Source organism: Pelobates fuscus, chromosome 9, assembly GCF_036172605.1.
Source record: "Pelobates fuscus isolate aPelFus1 chromosome 9, aPelFus1.pri, whole genome shotgun sequence".
Taxonomy (NCBI): domain Eukaryota; kingdom Metazoa; phylum Chordata; class Amphibia; order Anura; family Pelobatidae; genus Pelobates; species Pelobates fuscus.
Genome location: NC_086325.1, coordinates 27710217 through 27732190, shown reverse-complemented (window position 1 = coordinate 27732190; position 21974 = coordinate 27710217). Strand labels below are relative to the sequence as shown.

The following is a 21974-nucleotide window of genomic DNA, read 5'->3' as shown; positions in this document are numbered from 1 at the left end:
AACCATGTTAATAGACACTTAGTTTTATTTTTTCTTTTATGGTATGTTTCATTTTGATACTTGGGCTACCAATGCCCGGACTATGGAAAACCAGCGCCGAGCGGCATAACCCTTTATACTCATGTATAATGACACGATATACATCATGTTAAAACACTGTATTACATGTACATGAAAGACCCCTGCGTGGGTCATCTACTGTATTTTTTTGATGCCGTTACGGATGCTGGAACAAAAATAAAGAATTAAAAAAAAAAAAAAAGAATTAACTTCCTGTTTGACCGCATGGCTTGTCCAGCACAATGGAGGAGGGGGAATACTACATCCCGTATTCTTGCACATGCTCCGTACACTACTGATCGTATCTTGCCTCGTGCAACCAACTGATCGATACGTCAGCATATGCACGTACACATGCCACGTGGTAATCTCGGCCTACTAAATTTAGTTTTACCGAGATTCCACCACATTCCCCCCTTTGATGCCTCTTGATATTTCACAATTACTTGAGGCATCACTTAACCTTGGTTTGCATACACCGCAAGTTACCTTGAACCAGACCAGACTTATCTTATGATGTGAATCTTTTAACACTCATCTTCCTGCATTGGTTCTCCCTGATCTAGAGCCTTATACTTATAAATCGCCATTATCTGTGCAGCAGCCTTCCTCTCTGCTATATTTTCTATCAGGCTTTGCACAGACCTAACTACTAAGGGTATAAGACACGGCAGGAGTAGACACAACATTAAAATCAGTAGGACTCCACCTACCACTGCCTTAAGCCCTCCAAACCACTCATACCAGCTACCAAACCAACTACTTGGATTATACCCTTTCCATACCTGAGTAGGCACATGCGCTAGTTTAACCATATGGCTAGTAAGCTCAGCTATTGCTTGCCCTTCGTCATCTATTTGAAGACAGCAATTGCTCAGGTTAAACTTCCCACATACACCTCCCTCTACTGCCAAAAGGTAATCCAAGGCTAATCTATTTTGGTAGACTGCCGTCCTCATCCTGGTGTTATGCTTCGCTAGAAGATTGAGCGCTTGTGATGTTTCGTTAGTGATAATCTCAACCACCGCCTGTAATCTTATAATTCGGTTGAGCATATAAATAGGGGTTCTGTAACCAAAGGTACCATCCTCAGCCCACGTGGCTGGCCCATAATAATCTATGATACGCTGGGGAGGCCATTCATCATCTTCCCAGGCGCCTATCTCTATGGGTCCCCTTTTCTTCCTATGATTCACATCATACACTTTAACACCTAAAGTCTCACCTGTTTCAATTGGTAACAAGAAGAAGGATGGTTTGAGCATACCCAACACACATGCCCCTTCCCAGTCCTGTGGCAACTCCGAATAGGCTTTCTTACCACAGATCCAGTACAAATTTGCTGGGGCTCTCCAGGTAGATGTGATGGATAAATCAAACCACACATCCTTTAAATTGGCGTATCTAGCAAACGGGTTAGATGGTTCTGAGACATTTGAAGCCGACCACCAAGTTGTATTCTTTGTATCATCATCATAAGCTTTTTGCCCTAGACAAGTTAATTCTCCTACAGAAGTATTATACATTATTCCTTTCCTTGCTATGCAAACATAACCTATGATGGAGGTCTTTAATCTCCACTCAGATTTACCTCTAACACTCATATGATAATCGGCTTGTGTAGATATTAGTTGGTCAACTGCCTCAGAACCGGACATTACCTCCTTTGCTTCCCAAGGCCATTGGTCTCCCATGTTAGTACCTCCACACACATAGCAGTTGGTAACATTAAGACTACCGGCAATACTTTCGGCTAAATCAATGAACAGGTTTTTAGCATTATGGGGGATCTTATTATCTATACTCATCTCTTCATAAAAGGAATGGTATACTTGATGAGTTTGGGAGGATACCGTATCAGTCTCTATCCCTATAAACAATAATGTCCCAGGATCTAAACCCGTCCCGTATATCTGAAACCCAAATAAATTGCCATATTTGTCTAAGAACTTATCAGGGTTATTTATAAGTATATGGATGGGATTACATTCCATAGACTTACAATATGGGCTAGTCGGCAACTTAGTCACTATCATGTCTTTATCTACTGTCTGTCCCCAAGTCGCCCACCCCACACAAGACCAATATGGGCAGAAGTTATAGTCTTTATTTGGGCATCTAGGACTCACATATTTATTTTTACTACTGGGACAAATATATTTATCATTAGACCCATACGTCCTCTCCCATCTAACATCCCCACATACATTCCACGGCTTTCTACCACTCGATATCGCTTTACACGCATCAAATAGCAGAACACCCAAAGAATGTACGGATTCTAACACCGTCTTATTAATTAGGGTCCCCTGAGGATCTCCATTCCTGAGAGTCAACCAGATTGTACGAGGTTGATACTCTGGACTGAAGCACTTAGGTTCTCCTACTCCTAAATGGCACACACTATAGTCTATATTTAGGTATCTACATCTCGATACATCTCCTTTACACTCGTATTGTGAATGCCAAATTAGGGTTTGGGAAATATGGTTACCTGTTCTCGTAGTCTTAATGCATACCTCACAGCTAGGAGTGTCGGTACCTCTACCTTCCTGAATATAAAAACACATATAAATAAACACTATCAAGAGCACATCTTTCGCCGTCATCCTCAGTCTTCGTCCGTGCGAAGGCGCCTCAGCTTCCAGGATGTGAGGGCTGCAGGGAATGGAGTCCTGCTCGTCTTCACAGGTGTCCCTTCGAGACTTTCCTGGCTTATATACTATGTGTTGGTAAGCGGACAGGCTTTATTATGGCCTTCTCACTCACGCACCAAATCCCTGTAACAATAAAATTTGTAATCCACACGATTCCTCGTTACTCCGACTGAGTAGTGCGTTTTAACCGGATCTTGCAGGGATTCTCTGGATCTGCTGTAACTTGCCAAGAATCGACTGCTGCTGGTTTAACCCTGGAGTGATGTATCCACGGAGTCACTTCGGCTACTTTTATCGCTGTAGGGGTAGACAAAAGAACAACATAAGGACCTCTCCACTTGGGCCCTAACGGTACATTATTCCACTCTTTAATCCACACTTGATCTCCTGGATGATAACTATGAACAGGGGGATAAATATTCACAGGTAATCTATCTTGTACCCATTTCTGTACCTCCTCCATAGTCTTACCCAACTCTACAACCTGCTGCCGGGTAATTCCTTCTCCCAACTGACTCAAATCCCCCCTTAAGTTACCAAGTACGGGAGGTGGTCGCCCATACATGATTTCAAAAGGAGAGAGGCCCATCCTTCTGGTAGGGGTACTGCGGATTCGCAATAGAGCTATGGGTAAGAGAACGTTCCACTTAAGTTGGGTTTCCTGACACATTTTAGCCAACTGGTTCTTAATAGTTCTATTCATTCTCTCTACCTTACCAGAACTCTGGGGTCTATATGCAGTATGAAGCCTCCACTTTATACCAAGCATATGAGTCAGTTGTTGTAGGCACTGATGAACAAAAGCTGGACCATTGTCCGATCCTATAGAACAGGGTAGTCCATATCGGGGTATTATTTCTCGTAGCAGGAATCTTACAACTTCTCCTGCTTTCTCTGTACGAGTAGGACATGCTTCTACCCAGCCTGAATAGGTGCACACAATTACAAGCAGGTAACGATGTCCACCCGATTTAGGCATCACTGTAAAGTCTATTTGTAGATCGGACATGGGGAGTCCCCCCATAAACTGGACTCCTGGTGGCTTTACTGGTCCTTGTCTTGCATTATTTTTAGCACACGTTACACATCTTCGTACAATGGCCTGAGTCAAGTTGGACAATCTTGGTATGTAGAAATGCTTTCTGAGAGATTCTTCAGTACTGTCTCTCCCAGAATGTGTCCCGTTATGATAATTTTGGACAATTTCTACCGCTAGTGATGCTGGTATGACTATTCTTCCATCTTCTAGCTGATACCACTTGTTCTCCAAATACTTTCCTGGTTCAGTCTTTAACCACTCCTCTTCTTGAGCTGTATAAACTGGAGTCCATTGGGACAGTGGAGTTGGTATAAGAGCAGCTATATGCCCCACATACTCCTGTCTTCCTGATTCAGCAGCACGCTTAGCTGCACTATCTGCCATCCGATTTCCCTTGGTTACATCACCATCTCCTCTCAGATGCGCTCGACAATGTATGATACCGACTTCTTTCGGCTCCCACACTGCTTCCAATAGTTGTAGGATTTCAGCTGCGTATTTGATTTCTTTGCCTTCTGAATTCAGTAGTCCTCTTTCTTTTTACAAAGCTCCGTGGGCATGAGTGGTTAAAAACGCATATTTGGAGTCCGTATAGATGTTCACTCTTAAACCTTCAGCCAATTGTAACGCTCGTGTTAGTGCTATTAATTCTGCCTTTTGTGCTGATGTTCCTTTCGCCAGTGGCCGAGCTTCTATCACCTTGTCTATTGTTGTTACTGCATATCCTGCATAGCGGATCCCTTCTTTCACATAACTACTGCCGTCGGTGTAATATTGAATATCAGGGTTCTGGATGGGAAAATCACGAAGATCTGGTCTACTTGAGAATACTTCATCCATTACTTCCAAACAATCATGTTGACTTTCAGTAGGTTGTGGCAAAAGGGTAGCTGGATTTAAGGTGTTTACAGTCTCTAAATGCACTCTTGGGTTTTCACACAACATTGCTTGATACTTGGTCATACGGCTGTTACTAAACCAATGATTTCCTTTGTAATCCAACAACGTCTGTACTGCATGTGGGACTCGTACATAAAGTTCTTGACCCAGAGTGAGTTTATCGGCTTCAGCTACTAGCAGGGCGGCTGCAGCTACGGCTCTTAGACAAGGTGGAAGTCCGCTGGCCACTGCATCCAATTGCTTAGACATGTAGGCAACAGGTAAAGAAAAGAAAATGTTACTTGCGCTTTTTCCTTAATCCCTATGTATATTTAGACAAATGGAGGTCATTTAGTTGCTCCAATGGCCATTGGAGGGATGCCCGCCTGCCAACGTCAAGGCAGACCCCCCTAAGCGGGTCCTAACACTGACCCTTCAGCCTGCTTCCTTGAGCTTCTGGCAAAGATATCTCTAATGAGACAGAAAGGGGTATTTTTTATATACACCCCTTTACTTATTAACCCTTAATAGGGAACACATGGGATGGGTAGCAGCATTGTAACCAGGCTGTGTGATACAAAGTAAATACAAATACAAAAAGAGAAGTCCTGCGCTTAAGCAGCAAGGACTACAACACACATCAGCCCCAATATATAGTAAAAGCCAAAGAAAAGAAAATGTTACTTGCGCTTTTTCCTTAATCCCTATGTATATTTAGACAAATGGAGGTCATTTAGTTGCTCCAATGGCCATTGGAGGGATGCCCGCCTGCCAACGTCAAGGCAGACCCCCCTAAGCGGGTCCTAACACTGACCCTTCAGCCTGCTTCCTTGAGCTTCTGGCAAAGATATCTCTAATGAGACAGAAAGGGGTATTTTTTATATACACCCCTTTACTTATTAACCCTTAATAGGGAACACATGGGATGGGTAGCAGCATTGTAACCAGGCTGTGTGATACAAAGTAAATACAAATACAAAAAGAGAAGTCCTGCGCTTAAGCAGCAAGGACTACAACACACATCAGCCCCAATATATAGTAAAAGCCAAAGAAAAGAAAATGTTACTTGCGCTTTTTCCTTAATCCCTATGTATATTTAGACAAATGGAGGTCATTTAGTTGCTCCAATGGCCATTGGAGGGATGCCCGCCTGCCAACGTCAAGGCAGACCCCCCTAAGCGGGTCCTAACACTGACCCTTCAGCCTGCTTCCTTGAGCTTCTGGCAAAGATATCTCTAATGAGACAGAAAGGGGTATTTTTTATATACACCCCTTTACTTATTAACCCTTAATAGGGAACACATGGGATGGGTAGCAGCATTGTAACCAGGCTGTGTGATACAAAGTAAATACAAATACAAAAAGAGAAGTCCTGCGCTTAAGCAGCAAGGACTACAACACACATCAGCCCCAATATATAGTAAAAGCCAAAGAAAAGAAAATGTTACTTGCGCTTTTTCCTTAATCCCTATGTATATTTAGACAAATGGAGGTCATTTAGTTGCTCCAATGGCCATTGGAGGGATGCCCGCCTGCCAACGTCAAGGCAGACCCCCCTAAGCGGGTCCTAACACTGACCCTTCAGCCTGCTTCCTTGAGCTTCTGGCAAAGATATCTCTAATGAGACAGAAAGGGGTATTTTTTGTATACACCCCTTTACTTATTAACCCTTAATAGGGAACACATGGGATGGGTAGCAGCATTGTAACCAGGCTGTGTGATACAAAGTAAATACAAATACAAAAAGAGAAGTCCTGCGCTTAAGCAGCAAGGACTACAACACACATCAGCCCCAATATATAGTAAAAGCCAAAGAAAAGAAAATGTTACTTGCGCTTTTTCCTTAATCCCTATGTATATTTAGACAAATGGAGGTCATTTAGTTGCTCCAATGGCCATTGGAGGGATGCCCGCCTGCCAACGTCAAGGCAGACCCCCCTAAGCGGGTCCTAACACTGACCCTTCAGCCTGCTTCCTTGAGCTTCTGGCAAAGATATCTCTAATGAGACAGAAAGGGGTATTTTTTATATACACCCCTTTACTTATTAACCCTTAATAGGGAACACATGGGATGGGTAGCAGCATTGTAACCAGGCTGTGTGATACAAAGTAAATACAAATACAAAAAGAGAAGTCCTGCGCTTAAGCAGCAAGGACTACAACACACATCAGCCCCAATATATAGTAAAAGCCAAAGAAAAGAAAATGTTACTTGCGCTTTTTCCTTAATCCCTATGTATATTTAGACAAATGGAGGTCATTTAGTTGCTCCAATGGCCATTGGAGGGATGCCCGCCTGCCAACGTCAAGGCAGACCCCCCTAAGCGGGTCCTAACACTGACCCTTCAGCCTGCTTCCTTGAGCTTCTGGCAAAGATATCTCTAATGAGACAGAAAGGGGTATTTTTTATATACACCCCTTTACTTATTAACCCTTAATAGGGAACACATGGGATGGGTAGCAGCATTGTAACCAGGCTGTGTGATACAAAGTAAATACAAATACAAAAAGAGAAGTCCTGCGCTTAAGCAGCAAGGACTACAACACACATCAGCCCCAATATATAGTAAAAGCCAAAGAAAAGAAAATGTTACTTGCGCTTTTTCCTTAATCCCTATGTATATTTAGACAAATGGAGGTCATTTAGTTGCTCCAATGGCCATTGGAGGGATGCCCGCCTGCCAACGTCAAGGCAGACCCCCCTAAGCGGGTCCTAACACTGACCCTTCAGCCTGCTTCCTTGAGCTTCTGGCAAAGATATCTCTAATGAGACAGAAAGGGGTATTTTTTATATACACCCCTTTACTTATTAACCCTTAATAGGGAACACATGGGATGGGTAGCAGCATTGTAACCAGGCTGTGTGATACAAAGTAAATACAAATACAAAAAGAGAAGTCCTGCGCTTAAGCAGCAAGGACTACAACACACATCAGCCCCAATATATAGTAAAAGCCAAAGAAAAGAAAATGTTACTTGCGCTTTTTCCTTAATCCCTATGTATATTTAGACAAATGGAGGTCATTTAGTTGCTCCAATGGCCATTGGAGGGATGCCCGCCTGCCAACGTCTTTGTATCACACAGCCTGGTTACAATGCTGCTACCCATCCCATGTGTTCCCTATTAAGGGTTAATAAGTAAAGGGGTGTATATAAAAAATACCCCTTTCTGTCTCATTAGAGATATCTTTGCCAGAAGCTCAAGGAAGCAGGCTGAAGGGTCAGTGTTAGGACCCGCTTAGGGGGGTCTGCCTTGACGTTGGCAGGCGGGCATCCCTCCAATGGCCATTGGAGCAACTAAATGACCTCCATTTGTCTAAATATACATAGGGATTAAGGAAAAAGCGCAAGTAACATTTTCTTTTCTTTGGCTTTTACTATATATTGGGGCTGATGTGTGTTGTAGTCCTTGCTGCTTAAGCGCAGGACTTCTCTTTTTGTATATGTAGGCAACAGGTCTTTGCCATGATCCCAAGTACTGTGTCAGTACTCCCACAGCCATTCTTCTTTGCTCGTGTACATATAAGTAGAATGGTCGTGTGTGATCAGGTAGACCTAATGCTGGGGCACTCATCAAAGCCTTCTTCACATCTTCAAATGCCGTTTGCTGTTCTTGAGTCCATAAGAAGGGGTCGTGCTCTGTACCTTTGATAGCTGCGTACAGAGGTTTTGCCAGTATCGCATAGCTGGGAATCCATATCCTACAGAAGCCTGCTGCCCCCAAGAATTCTCGCACTTGTCTTCTATTCTTGGGTATTGGTATTTGGCAGACAGCTTCTTTTCTCTCTGGCCCCATAATTCTTTGACCTTCAGAGATATGGAATCCCAGATATTTGACAGTTGGCAAACACAACTGAGCCTTCTTTCTAGACACCTTGTATCTGTCAGGGTACCTGAGGTCTCTACCTCTAAAAGAGGTAGAGACTTAGTAGTTTATCCGTCCAAACGAGCTGTTTCCTTCGTTCCTCGCGGTCCATCCAGTCACTTAAACACCGACCGCGAGGAATGCACATCCTTTTCTAGCGGGACGCTCAATACGTGACGTCATGACGCTATCTCGAGCGACCTGTCACTCAAGTGTCCGATATCCAATCGGTACTTGTCAGAGGCGTGATTACCATCCAGAGCCAGGGTATTTAAGCTTACTTCTCACTTCAGCTCATTGCCCTGTCGTGGTTCTAGCTTGTCTAGTCACTCAGTGCTCTGGTATTCTAGTTTGCTCTATTGGTTTTGACTCGGCTTGTTGTACTACCCTGCTTATCTCTGTTATCCCTTTACCCGGCTTGCCTCTCGCTTATCTGTCTTCTCGTTCCCTCGACCTCGGCTTGTCTCTGACTATTCTCTATTACTCTCGGTACGTTAGTCCGGCCATTCTAAGGTCCGGTATACGTACCTTTCCACTCTTTGTACTCTGCGTGTTGGATCCCTGTCCCGATCCTGACATTACGACAGGGCCAATGGATCCTGCAGGTACAAACAGTCAGCTTGGTTCTTCTGATCCCAGGTTTGACGCCATGGAGCATAGGATGGATCAGATGGCTCTAGCACTACAGGCACTTTTGTCTCGTGCTAGTAACCCACCTGAGGAGACACGTACTCCTTCTATTTCTCCTGCAGTCTCAGGTCTAGAGGTAGCCACTGTAGGTGCTTCTTCCCGTATTACCCCACCAGTACGTTATGGCGGGTCACCGGAGAAGTGTCGTGGCTTTCTGAACCAGATTAGCATCCATTTCGAATTACAACCCCGCTCTTATCCTACAGATAGAGCGAAGGTTGGATTTGTTATTACTTTACTCATTGAGAAAGCTCTGAGATGGGCCAATCCTTTATGGGAGAATGATAATCCACTAGTCTATAATTATAATGCCTTTGTAGCTGCGTTTAGAAGAACTTTTGACCCTCCTGGTAGAAAGGTCAATGCAGCTAGATTACTGTTGCGCCTTAGACAGGACGATCGAACACTTGTGGATTATGCACTAGAGTTCAGGTCCTTGGCGGCAGAAGTTAAGTGGAACGAACAGGCTTATATAGATGTGTTTCTGAATGGGCTATCAGATGTAATTCTTGACGAGGTCGCTACTAGAGAACTCCCTGAGAATTTGGAGGATTTAATTTCTTTTATATCTCGTATTGATGAACGCCTAAGAGAGAGGCAGAACACTCGAGATAGGACCCGTAGACCCTCCTTTAAACTAGCGCCTACCTTTCAAAATTCTGAGTTCGAGGACTTACGTATTTCTGAACCTATGCAGATAGGCAGTACTCATCTCACAGAGAGGGAGAGACAGTACAGAAGAAGGGAGGGTTTATGTATGTATTGTGGAGTCAGAGGTCATTTACGCCTAAATTGTCCTAATCGTTCGGGAAACGCTCGCACCTAAGTTTCTCTAGAGGACAGGCCTTGGGTGTTTCTACTTTGTCCTCTATTCACAACTACAAAGAGTTCAGGCTTCTGTTACCCGTTTCTTTAAAGTGGGAAAAGGGAGTAGTCAAGACTATGGCACTAATCGATTCTGGAGCTGCTGAGAGTTTTATAGATCAGGGTTTTGCTGCCAAGCATGCTATTCCATCCCAGTTAAAAGAGACACCACTGGCTGTTGAGGCCATCGATGGTAGACCGTTACTTGAGCCTGTCATTTTCCGTGAGACCATACCGATTAACTTAACTGCTGGCATCCTACATAGAGAGGACATATCCTTACTGCTCATTTCGTCTCCGTCTATTCCCATAGTCCTGGGGTACTCCTGGTTGAGGAGACATAACCCTATTATTAATTGGGAGTCAGGGGAGATAGTTTCATGGGGACAGAATTGTCAAGAGAAATGCTTGCGGAAGGTCTTACCTCTCTGCTTAACCAACACCGCGACTAACTCTGACAATCCTACAGAGACACAAATTCCGTCTCAGTATCTAGATTTAAAGGCAGTGTTTGACAAAAAGAAAGCCGATACCTTACCTCCACACAGGTCCTTTGATTGCAAAATTAACCTACTCCCTGGTACCATGCCGCCCAGAGGTCATGTATACCCGTTATCTACGAAAGAGAACTCAGTTCTAGAGGAGTATATTCACGAAAATTTAGACAAGGGATTCATTAGGAGGTCCTCCTCTCCTGCCGGGGCTGGATTTTTTTTTGTTAAAAAGAAGGATGGTTCTTTAAGACCTTGTATTGATTATCGAGGCCTAAATAAGATAACCATTAAGAATGCCTACCCGATTCCCTTGATCACCGAACTCTTCGATCGTTTGAAGGGTTCTACAATTTTCACCAAGTTAGATCTCAGAGGGGCATATAACTTGGTGAGAATCCAGCAGGGACATGAGTGGATGACGGCATTCAATACTCGATATGGCCACTATGAATATACTGTCATGCCTTTTGGGTTATGCAATGCACCAGCTGTATTCCAGGATCTGATAAATGAGATTCTTAGGGAATTTCAGCAAGATTGCGTCATTGTATACCTAGATGATATACTCATACATTCTAGTGAGATTGAGACTCATCACAAGCAAGTCAGGAGGGTTTTGCACAAGCTTCTCCAGCATGGCTTATACTGCAAGTTGGAGAAATGTAGCTTTGATCAAACCCAGGTAACCTTTCTCGGCTATGTGATCTCGGGGGAGGGATTTAAGATGGATCCGGATAAGCTCCAGTCCATTCTAGAGTGGCCTTTACCCAAAGGTCTTAAAGCCGTACAGAGATTTATTGGTTTTTCTAATTATTATAGGCGCTTTATTAAGGGTTATTCTTCAATTATCGCACCTATCACCAATATGACCAAACAGGGGGCTGATACTAAGAATTGGACTACTGAAGCTCTCCTTGCGTTCAAAACTCTCAAGGAACTTTTCGCTTCCGCTCCAATTTTAGTTCACCCCGACACTTCTCTGCCTTTTCTACTTGAGGTAGACGCATCAGAGACTGGTTTAGGTGCTGTCCTATCTCAAAGGTTGGGTGTTGATAAACCATTACATCCATGTGGATTTTTCTCTAAAAAATTGTCTGGTACAGAGAGCAGATATGACATTGGTGACAGAGAATTACTAGCGGTTATCAAGGCTTTGAAAGAGTGGAGACATTTATTGGAAGGTACATTACATCCTGTTACCATTCTAACGGACCACAAAAATTTGTCTTATATCGGAGAGGCCAAGCGTTTGTCCTCCAGGCAGGCTCGTTGGTCGTTATTTCTTACCCATTTCAATTACGTTCTGACTTACAGACCTGGGTCAAAAAATTCTAAAGCCGATGCGCTATCTCGCCAATATGAGCCTTCTGCTTCAGTTGAACCACTTTTGTCCTCCATTGTACCCAAATGCAATATTATTGCTAATACCAGTCTCAAAATCCATTCTCCGCTACTTGACCAGATCTTGAAGTCACAACATCTGGCACCCAGAAACACTCCTGAGGGAAGAAACTTTGTTCCCCCTGAACTCCAACTGGAGCTCTTACAATGTTTTCACGAAAGTAAAGTAGCTGGCCATCCTGGTATTCGCAAGACATACTCTCTGATATCCAAGGATTTCTGGTGGCCTTCACTACGAAAAGATATTGAGGAGTTCGTCGCAGCTTGTGAGACTTGTGCTAAGACTAAACAACCTCATACATCTCCTTGTGGTCTGTTACACCCCTTGGACATTCCTGAGAAACCTTGGTCCTGCCTGTCCATAGACTTTATCGTGGATTTGCCTGCTTCCAAGAGACAGACTGTTATTCTCACGGTGGTGGATAGATTTACAAAGATGGCCCATTTCGTGCCATTACCTAAACTTCCGACTTCTCCTGAATTGGCAGAGATTTTTGCGAGAGAAGTTTTTCGCCTACATGGGATTCCTTCGGAGATTGTTTCTGATAGAGGTTCTCAATTTGTCTCACGTTTCTGGAGATCCTTTTGTTCTCAAATGGGAATCAAATTGAACTTCTCCTCTGCCTATCACCCTCAGTCTAACGGAGCTGCTGAACGCACCAATCAAAAGATTGAGCAGTATCTACGTTGCTTTGTTTCCGAACACCAGGACGATTGGGTCGGTTTGATTCCTTGGGCGGAGTTCGCACACAATAACCTTGTTTGTGATTCAACTCGCTCTAGCCCTTTCTTCATGAACTATGGCTTTCATCCTTCAATTTTTCCTTCGGTTTCCTCTTCTCAGGGGATACCGTCGGTTGATGATCATGTCGCCAACCTGAAGAAATTATGGGATCAGACTCGGCAAATTCTGTTACATAATTCCTCGTTGTTCAAGAGACACGCTGACAAGCATAGAAGAGCGGCTCCGGTCTTTGTTCCTGGGGATAGGGTGTGGCTGAGCACTAAGAATATTCGCCTAAAAGTTCCATCTATGAAATTTGCTCCTCGCTACATAGGTCCTTACAGGGTTCTCACTCGTATCAACCCGGTTGCGTATCGCCTTGCTCTGCCACCTGCCTTACGCATTCCTAACTCGTTTCATGTCTCCTTGTTGAAACCTCTTATTTGCAACAAATTCTCCTCTAAGGTTTCCTCACCTCGTCCTGTTCAGGTGGAGGGTCGGGAGGAGTACGAGGTCAGCTCCATCATTGATTCCAGAATTTCAAGGGGAAAATTGCAATATCTGGTCAACTGGAAGGGATATGGTCCTGAGGAGAGGAGTTGGGTACCTCAGGAGGACGTTCATGCTTCTCGCCTTCGCAGAGCATTTCACCTCCACTTCCCATCTCGTCCCGGTTCCTTCCGCCCGGTGGGCGTATCTGAGAGGGGGGGTACTGTCAGGGTACCTGAGGTCTCTACCTCTAAAAGAGGTAGAGACTTAGTAGTTTATCCGTCCAAACGAGCTGTTTCCTTCGTTCCTCGCGGTCCATCCAGTCACTTAAACACCGACCGCGAGGAATCCACATCCTTTTCTAGCGGGACGCTCAATACGTGACGTCATGACGCTATCTCGAGCGACCTGTCACTCAAGTGTCCGATATCCAATCGGTACTTGTCAGAGGCGTGATTACCATCCAGAGCCAGGGTATTTAAGCTTACTTCTCACTTCAGCTCATTGCCCTGTCGTGGTTCTAGCTTGTCTAGTCACTCAGTGCTCTGGTATTCTAGTTTGCTCTATTGGTTTTGACTCGGCTTGTTGTACTACCCTGCTTATCTCTGTTATCCCTTTACCCGGCTTGCCTCTCGCTTATCTGTCTTCTCGTTCCCTCGACCTCGGCTTGTCTCTGACTATTCTCTATTACTCTCGGTACGTTAGTCCGGGCATTCTAAGGTCCGGTATACGTACCTTTCCACTCTTTGTACTCTGCGTGTTGGATCCCTGTCCCGATCCTGACAGTATCCTGCCTTCCAGAGAATGTGTAGTAGATCGTGCGTTGCTTGCTGACAGATCTCTTTTGTAACTGCTGCTATCAACAAGTCATCTACATATTGTAACAATACACACTCTCCTGGGATGGACTCGAAATCCAGTAGATCTTGACTTAGGGCTGAACCAAATAGGGTAGGTGAATTTTTAAACCCTTGGGGCAGTCTTGTCCAAGTCATCTGGCGTTTTGAGCCCGTTACAGCGTTCTCCCATTGGAAAGCGAAAATACATTGACTTTCTGCGGCAATTCGGAGGCAAAAGAAGGCATCTTTGAGGTCTAAGACTGTAAAGTAAGTAGCCCTGCCCGGAATTAAAGCAAGCAGGTTATATGGATTGGGTACAACTGGATGTATACTAACAACCGCATCATTGACTGCTCTCAAGTCCTGCACAGGTCGATACTCATCTGTACCGGGCTTTTGAACAGGCAGCAATGGGGTGTTCCAGGGGGAAGTACAGAATTTTAGGATACCATACCGTATGAACTTATCCAGATAGGATTGGATGTTCTTCTTAGCCTTCTGCGGGATGTGGTATTGTTTTAGGCTCACTGGATAAACCCCAAGTTTTAGTTCAATTTTTATAGGTGGAATATTGCGGGCCAGTCCTGGTGGGTTGTTCTCTGCCCAAACTCCTGGTATGTTAAATAATGTCTCATCACTCCTAGGGTTTTGGCTAGTCAACACTGTATAAAGTCGCCACTCTTCTTCCTTTGGTACGGATAATGTCATGATACCTGAAGGTCCATTAAACTTTAAGGATGTTGTTCCATTTGGTAGGAACGTAATCTGCGCTTGTAATTTTGATAGCATATCACGTCCCAGCAATTGGACTGGACATTCAGGCATATAAAGGAATTGATGTTTTACTACGTGGCCTCCCAATGTACAGAGTCGACTTTTAAGAACCGGTTTTTCAGCACTTCTTCCAGTTGCTCCTATCACAGTAATAGTCCTTCCAGATGGAGGAGCAACTAGATTAGTCACCACTGAATGTTCAGCACCAGTGTCGATCATGAACGCACTCCTTTTTCCCCCTATTGATACATCGACCATAGGCTCCGCTCGACCAAGGGGGATGGAGCCCGGTCGGTATCAATAGTCCTCCATGACCGTGTCAGCCAATCCTACAAAGTCCCTACCTTCTCTATCGCGGGACCTTTGCGCTGCTGGAATATACCTATCTTCCCTAACACTTCCTCTGTTCCCATTACTCCCTCTATAACCATTACTCCCTCCGGGGCCTCCTCTACCTCTCGCTCTGCCTCTAAAGTTTCCATAACCTATCCTAGGTCTGTCTTTCTCACACTGTTCTCTTCGAGGACACTCATTTCTCCAATGCCCTTCTTCCCTACAGTATGCGCACTGATTTCTACTTAGAGGTTCCTCATTCCATCTACTATCGCCTCTATCTGGGCCCCGTCTATCTACGCCTGCGATCGCTACCGCTAGCATATCAGCCTTTTTACGCATCTTGCGCTCTTCCTCTTTCTTACTTTCTGTTTCCCTATTCATATAAACCTTATTCGCTACCTCCATTAGTTGGGTGATTGACATACCTGCAAACCCTTCTAACTTTTGTAGCTTGCGCTTAATATCTCCGTAAGCTTGGCTGACAAAGGCGGAGTTCACCATTCGGGAATTATCTGCGTCTTCCGGATTAAAGGGGGTATACAAGCGGTATGCCTCCAATAATCGGTCATAAAAGACACTGGGCGCTTCATCGCTTTTCTGAATCACCTCAACTGTCTTCGACATGTTAATAGCTTTCTTTCCTCCGGCTTTCATGCCAGCAATTATAGCGTCTCTATAGGCTCTGAGTTGGACCATATCAGCACCATTTACGTTCCAATCGGGATCGGTGTTGGGATAATGTGTTGCGGCCCATGCTGCTGGATTAGCTTGGTTCAAAGCACGGGCTCTATCCTCTAGTGCTTTAATGGCTGCTTGGTTAATTCTTGTCCTTTCCTCATTGTTAAACAAAGTCATTAATAACTGCTGGCAATCAGCCCATGTCGGGTTATGTGTCTGTACTATTGAGGTGAACAGATCAGTCATAGCTTGTGGTTTCTCAGTATACGAGGAATTGTGGGTCTTCCAGTTTAAAAGATCGGTTGTCGTGAATGGGACATATACAAAGACTGGGTCAGCATGTGCCATTTGGCCTGCGGCATCGATATAGGCTGACCCAGGATTCAGACGAAGAGGCATCTGATAGTGTCTTAATTGTTGGGCACCGGTCAACTGTCGGGTCTGTATGGAGCTACGTGGAGGGGCGTCAGTCATAGGTTCCAGTCGGGGAGAAATAGGGTATGGGGATATGGGAGCTTGGTTTTGGGAAAAGGTGGTAAATAAAACACTTCGAGCCGAGCTAGATGAAGCTTGACCGGAAGTCTGAAGTGGCGCCAAATCAGGATATTCGTTTTTAATGGGGGTTGGTTCTGATTCCGGAAGGGGAGATTTAGTACGAGGGGGGGTGGATCCTGTACTGGAGGAGGAAGCGGAAGTGGATGGGGGTAATGAGGGGAGGGTTGCAGGACTTCCTGCGTTTGCGTCACTTCCTCTTAACGGAAAGTAAGGGGGCGGCAAAGGGATCTCGGACTCAGGGGGCGTGTCCAAAATGGGCCTAACACCAGTCCTAGTGGACGAACAAGTCCTAGCTACCATGAGGCGACATTGCTCCTCGTGGCATGTCCGGAGCCATTTTGGCGAGTCATTTACGGCCTGTCTCCAACAATCAATATAAGGAAACTGGCCGTAAAGTTCAGGCCTACCTGATTCAGCCACGTGTAAGCGCTGTACCAGAGTTGGATCCAAACTGCCACGTGGCGGCCATGCCGCAACCAAAGTAGGCCACTCCCTAGTACACAAAGTGACCAAACGTACAGGAGACATTTTAACCCCAAAATCACAAGTTTTGAATCCCTTTTTAAAATTCTTCACCATACAACCTAAGGGATCCGGAATCGTTGACTGCGACGCACCCATACTTAACAATGGAACGTCGTCGACAACGAATACTATGCACGCGTACTATTCAACAGTCACACCCGTTTCCTCTGGCAACAGCACCACGTGGTACGGTCACCAAGTGAAACGTACACAATAACAATAAACACTCAGGGAATTCCCGTACACACACAGCTGTTACACCAGTCACTAGATAATCAATATTATGCCCTTTGGCGTAACTATACAGTCACCCACGCTATAATTCTCTATATACGAATTACCCGTCTATAACACACCCCAGTAACATCGTCTTTTACAAATAGCGGTTACAGTACGGTTAGCATAGGTCAAAGCACAAGTTAAGGTCACAATACAATTATTAGTGGTTATGGTGTTAAACATGCAATAGACGACAATGATTAGTACTTATATACAGTGTCAGTAAATATACAGGGTTATGGTACCGTGCACTATAATACAGCAACACACTATTAACACTCTCGCTAGACGGCTGAGCTCGCGCTATCTAACAAGATATACACTTTACTAAACAATCGTTAACACATTTACAATTCCCAACTAAACTATTGGCCAGTACCTTGAATGGACTACCTAAAAACAATCTACATACGTTTTGGTTAGCCACACTGCCCAATCACCACATATATAGCGAGCTAGAGGACCGAATTTACACAGACGCCTCTTAGTCGCACTATCAAAAGTCTAGTGGGTTCCAAATTTACACGCCTTCCCACTTAGCCCAGATAGGTTGAGAGCTAGCGAACCGAATTTACACAGACGCCGCTTAGTCTCCCGGTCCCTCCGACCTAGCGAACAAAATATACACCCTAGAACGCTAGTCTAGACAAGACACCGGTGTCCGGCTAGGGCTATTTACACCAGAGCCCCGCCTGACTAACAAAATCAAACGGTCTGACTAAAGAGCGTTCGATCGAGCGGTGCGCCTTCGCTCCTTCCCTCCGACAGAGGGGGCAGATACACAGATTCAAAACCCCTTTGGGCCTACCGCACAATCGGTATACCCCTAGTGGGTCCTGCCGTCTAAAACAGCAGTTGTCTTACCTCCTCGTTCCTGAACCTGAGTTCACACTCATCGACGGGGACACCCCAGCACTTCTCACGTAGAGGCCGATGATCTCCTGGACAACAGACCAGTGGCGCCGAGACGAAGGGAGGTCCACGCAGAAGTTCAGGGGTGCAGCCGTAGAGAACGTGGGCAAAGATAGACCGTCTCACGCCTCTGCCTCTCAGCTACCGTTGAACGATGAGTTTCCCGGCCAATGCACCAAATGATACCGGAGAAACTGACGGAAGCCAAGCACAGAGAGATGGACACAGGTTTCTTCAGGAAGGAAGAGATTCTTTATTGGATCACCGATCGGGACTCAGAGGGACTAGCGTCACCAAAATACAGCAAATTCTGAGCCCCGGACAATAGTGCAGGCTCCTTATATAGGCACATAACTCCTCCCATATTAAGCTCCACCCGCACATTCTCTTAACCAATCAATTTAAATAAGAATTAACTTCCTGTTTGACCGCATGGCTTGTCCAGCACAATGGAGGAGGGGGAATACTACATCCCGTATTCTTGCACATGCTCCGTACACTACTGATCGTATCTTGCCTCGTGCAACCAACTGATCGATACGTCAGCATATGCACGTACACATGCCACGTGGTAATCTCGGCCTACTAAATTTATTTTTACCGAGATTCCACCACAGAAGCTCCCAGCTTGGCAGCAGACAAGTGGTGGGGACTGGTCCCCGGGGGACCCCTGGTAAGAAGTCAAACAGTTATAAAAGTACTTACAACACAGGGACGCCAGAGCACTAATGGCACCATAACCACTTGCAGCATGCTATAGTGGCTATATGTTGTTTGGAGTGTTCCTTTAATATACATTTAAATTAAAGAAAAAAACATGACATAAAAAAGGTGTTACAGGCAAGAGTCAGTATTTTATTAAATCTTCAGACACAAATTACTTTGGTCTATATCAGTGATGGCGAACCTTTTTGAGCCAGAGAGCCCAAACCGCAATACATGCCACATTTTTTTCCTTAAAGTGCCAACACGGCAATTAAACCTGAATATTGAGGTTTAAGTTTAGAAAAAACAACTCGTACTGTTGTCCGAACTAATTAATAATTTTTGTTTTAAAAGAACACAACAACAGAGAGTTCAATGATACAAATTTTAAATAATGATATAAATAGATAAAATTAAGCTTATATTTATTAGTATCTCCAACAAATGCAATACATACACACACAGACTGCTGAATACACACACACAGTCTGCTGAATACACACACACACACAAGACTGCTGAATATAGAGACTGATGAATACACATACAGACAGTCTGCTGAGTACACACACAGACAGACTGCTGAGTGTGTGTGTGAGGGGTGCTGTGCTGTGTGTGTGTGTGAGGAGTGCTGTGTGTGTGTGTGAGGGGTGCTGTGTGTGTGTGAGGGGTGCTGTGTGTGAGGGGTGCTGTGTGTGTGTGAGGGGTGGTGTGTGTGTGGGGGGGTGCTGTGTGGGGGTGTCTGAGGGGTGCTGTGTGTGTGTGAAGGGTGGTGTGTGTGTGTGTATGAGGGGTGCTGTGTGTGTGAGAGGGGTGCTGTGCTGTGTGGGGAGGTAGGGGTGCTGGGCGGGGGTAAGGGTGCTGTGTGTGGGGGGGGGTAGGGGTGCTGTGTGTGGGGGGTAGGGGTGTTGTGTGGGGGGGTAGGGGTGCTGTGTGGGGGGTAGGGGTGCTGTGTGGGGGGGTAGGGGTGCTGTGTGGGGGGGTAGAGGTGCTGTGTGGGGGGGTAGGGGTGCTGTGTGGGGGGTAGAGGTGCTGTGTGGGGGGTAGAGATGCTGTGTGTGGGGAGGTACGGGGGGAGGGGAGGGATGCTGGGTATAGGGGAGGGGTGCTGGGTGTGGGGGAGGGGTGCTGGGGAGAGAAGGGGTGCTGTGTGGGGGGTAGGGGTACTGTGTGTGGGGGGTAGGGGTACTGTGTGTGGAGGGGTAGGGGTACTGCTGGGGGGTAGGGATACTGTGTGTGGTGGGGGAGGGGTACTGTGTGGCGGGTAGGGGTACTGCTGGGGGGTAGGGGTGCTGTGTGTGTGGGGGGTTCGGGTACTGTGTGTGGGGTGGGGGTGCTGTGTGTATGGGGGGTAGGGGTGCTGTGTGTGGGGGGGTAGGGGTACTGCTGTGGGTAGGGGTGCTGTGTGTGTGGGGGGTAGGGGTACTGCTGGGGGGTAGGGGTGCTGTGTGTGGGGGGGTAGGGGTACTGCTGGGGGGTAGGGGTGCTGTGTGTGTGGGGGGTAGGGGTACTGTGTGTGGGGTGGGGGTGCTGTGTGTATGGGGGGTAGGGGTGCTGTGTGTGTGGGGGGTAGGGGTACTGCTGTGGGTAGGGGTGCTGTGTGTGGGGGGGGGTAGGGGTACTGCTGGGAGGTAGGGGTGCTGTGTGTGGGGGGGGGTAGGGGTACTGCTGGGAGGTAGGGGTGCTGTGTGTGTGGGGATGGGGTGTGGGGGGGGTTAAACGTTTACAAAAAAAGTATATTAAATTATTATCTTCTCCCCCCCCCCCCTTCTTACCTTTAATGAATGAGGGTAGGGGGTACAGTCATCCCTGGTGGTCCGGTGGTGGCAAGTACTGCTTCCGGTTCGTGAGGCAGGGGGAGGCAGAGGAGGGATCTTTGAAGCAGCTCCCCTGTCCTCCCGCGCGATGCTGTGTGGAGCGTTGCCATGGTAACGTGCGGCAACACTCAACACAGCTTGCTCGCGGGAGGACAGGGGAGCTGCTTCAAAGATCCCTCCCCTGCCTACCCCTGCCTCCCGAACCGGAAGCAGAGTAGGCGCCTGCCGTTTCGGGCAGGCAGGTGCCTACTCTGCAGTGATGGCAAACCTATGGCCGCGTGCCCACAGAAAGGGCCCGGCGTGCCACCTGTGCCATAGGTTCACCATCACTGGTCTATATTGATAGATGTAAACTGAATCTGTCTATATGAGAATAACGTATGTGTGCTTTAGTAGGAATTTCATGCAATACATCTCAAGTAAAGCATGGTAGTGTTGTGCACAGCGATGATGTAGCACCGTTTTATTCGGATGGTGCACCGCAGCCACTGAATCTCAATCAATACAGGCAGAACAGGGTACAAGAAACTCTATTGCAAAATAATCACTTTATTGAAGAATACTGTAGATATTACATAGTTACATAGCTGAAAAGAGACATGTGTCCATCAAATTCAGCCTTCCATATCCACATATGTTTTTGCTGTTGATCCAAAAGAAGGCAAAAAACCTAGTCTGAAGCGCTTCCAATTCCTTCTTGACCCAAAATAGAAAAAATTCCTTCTTGACCCCAAAATAGCAGTCAGATGTCTCCTTGGATCAAGCAGCTATTACCCCACTAATTAGAAATTATCAATACATAAGTGTTTATGGTGCCGGGAGTCCACATTTACTGGGTCCCACATCACTATTAAATGGTTCACTCACCATTTCATAGAGTTTATTGGTCTTGGCAGCCTGATGTCCAGACTCTGCTTCACTCTATACCAGGGATAGCGGTCAGTGATCAGCTATGAGCATCAGCTGAGCGCTCTCAATCAATCACTGCCTCGATCCCTAACATGACCTAGAATGGCAAAGGCCAGATGCGTACCTCTGCTTCCGCCATATCGTCACTGGAGGCCAACCTCCGATAATCTGTACTAAATGGTACAGTAAACTATTTAGCAGTAAAGTGGCACCCGGCACCTGAGGACTCCAAACACCATGAGCACTTTGGTCCAATTAAGTAGTTATGGTGCATACAGCGTTCCTTGAACCCCTTAAGGACCAAACTTCTGGAATAAAAGGTAATCATGACATGTCACACATGTCATGTATCCTTAAGGGGTTAATGCAAAGAAGCCCTTAAATAGATAACTAATTTTGGATGTAGCAGTCCCAGTCATGTACGCAGAATCCTCAATAACTGGAAGTTGTTATGGTCCTTAGACTGACTCCTAAAATTAAAAA

General features: G+C 45.8%; 1 long non-coding RNA gene across 1 annotated transcript in view; it reads left to right on the top strand.

The window, feature by feature from the left end:
* LOC134572638 (uncharacterized) overlaps positions 1 to 21974 on the top strand; it is a 454902-nt gene that overhangs the window by 419328 nt on the left and 13600 nt on the right. The gene's annotated exons all lie outside the window — the stretch shown is intronic.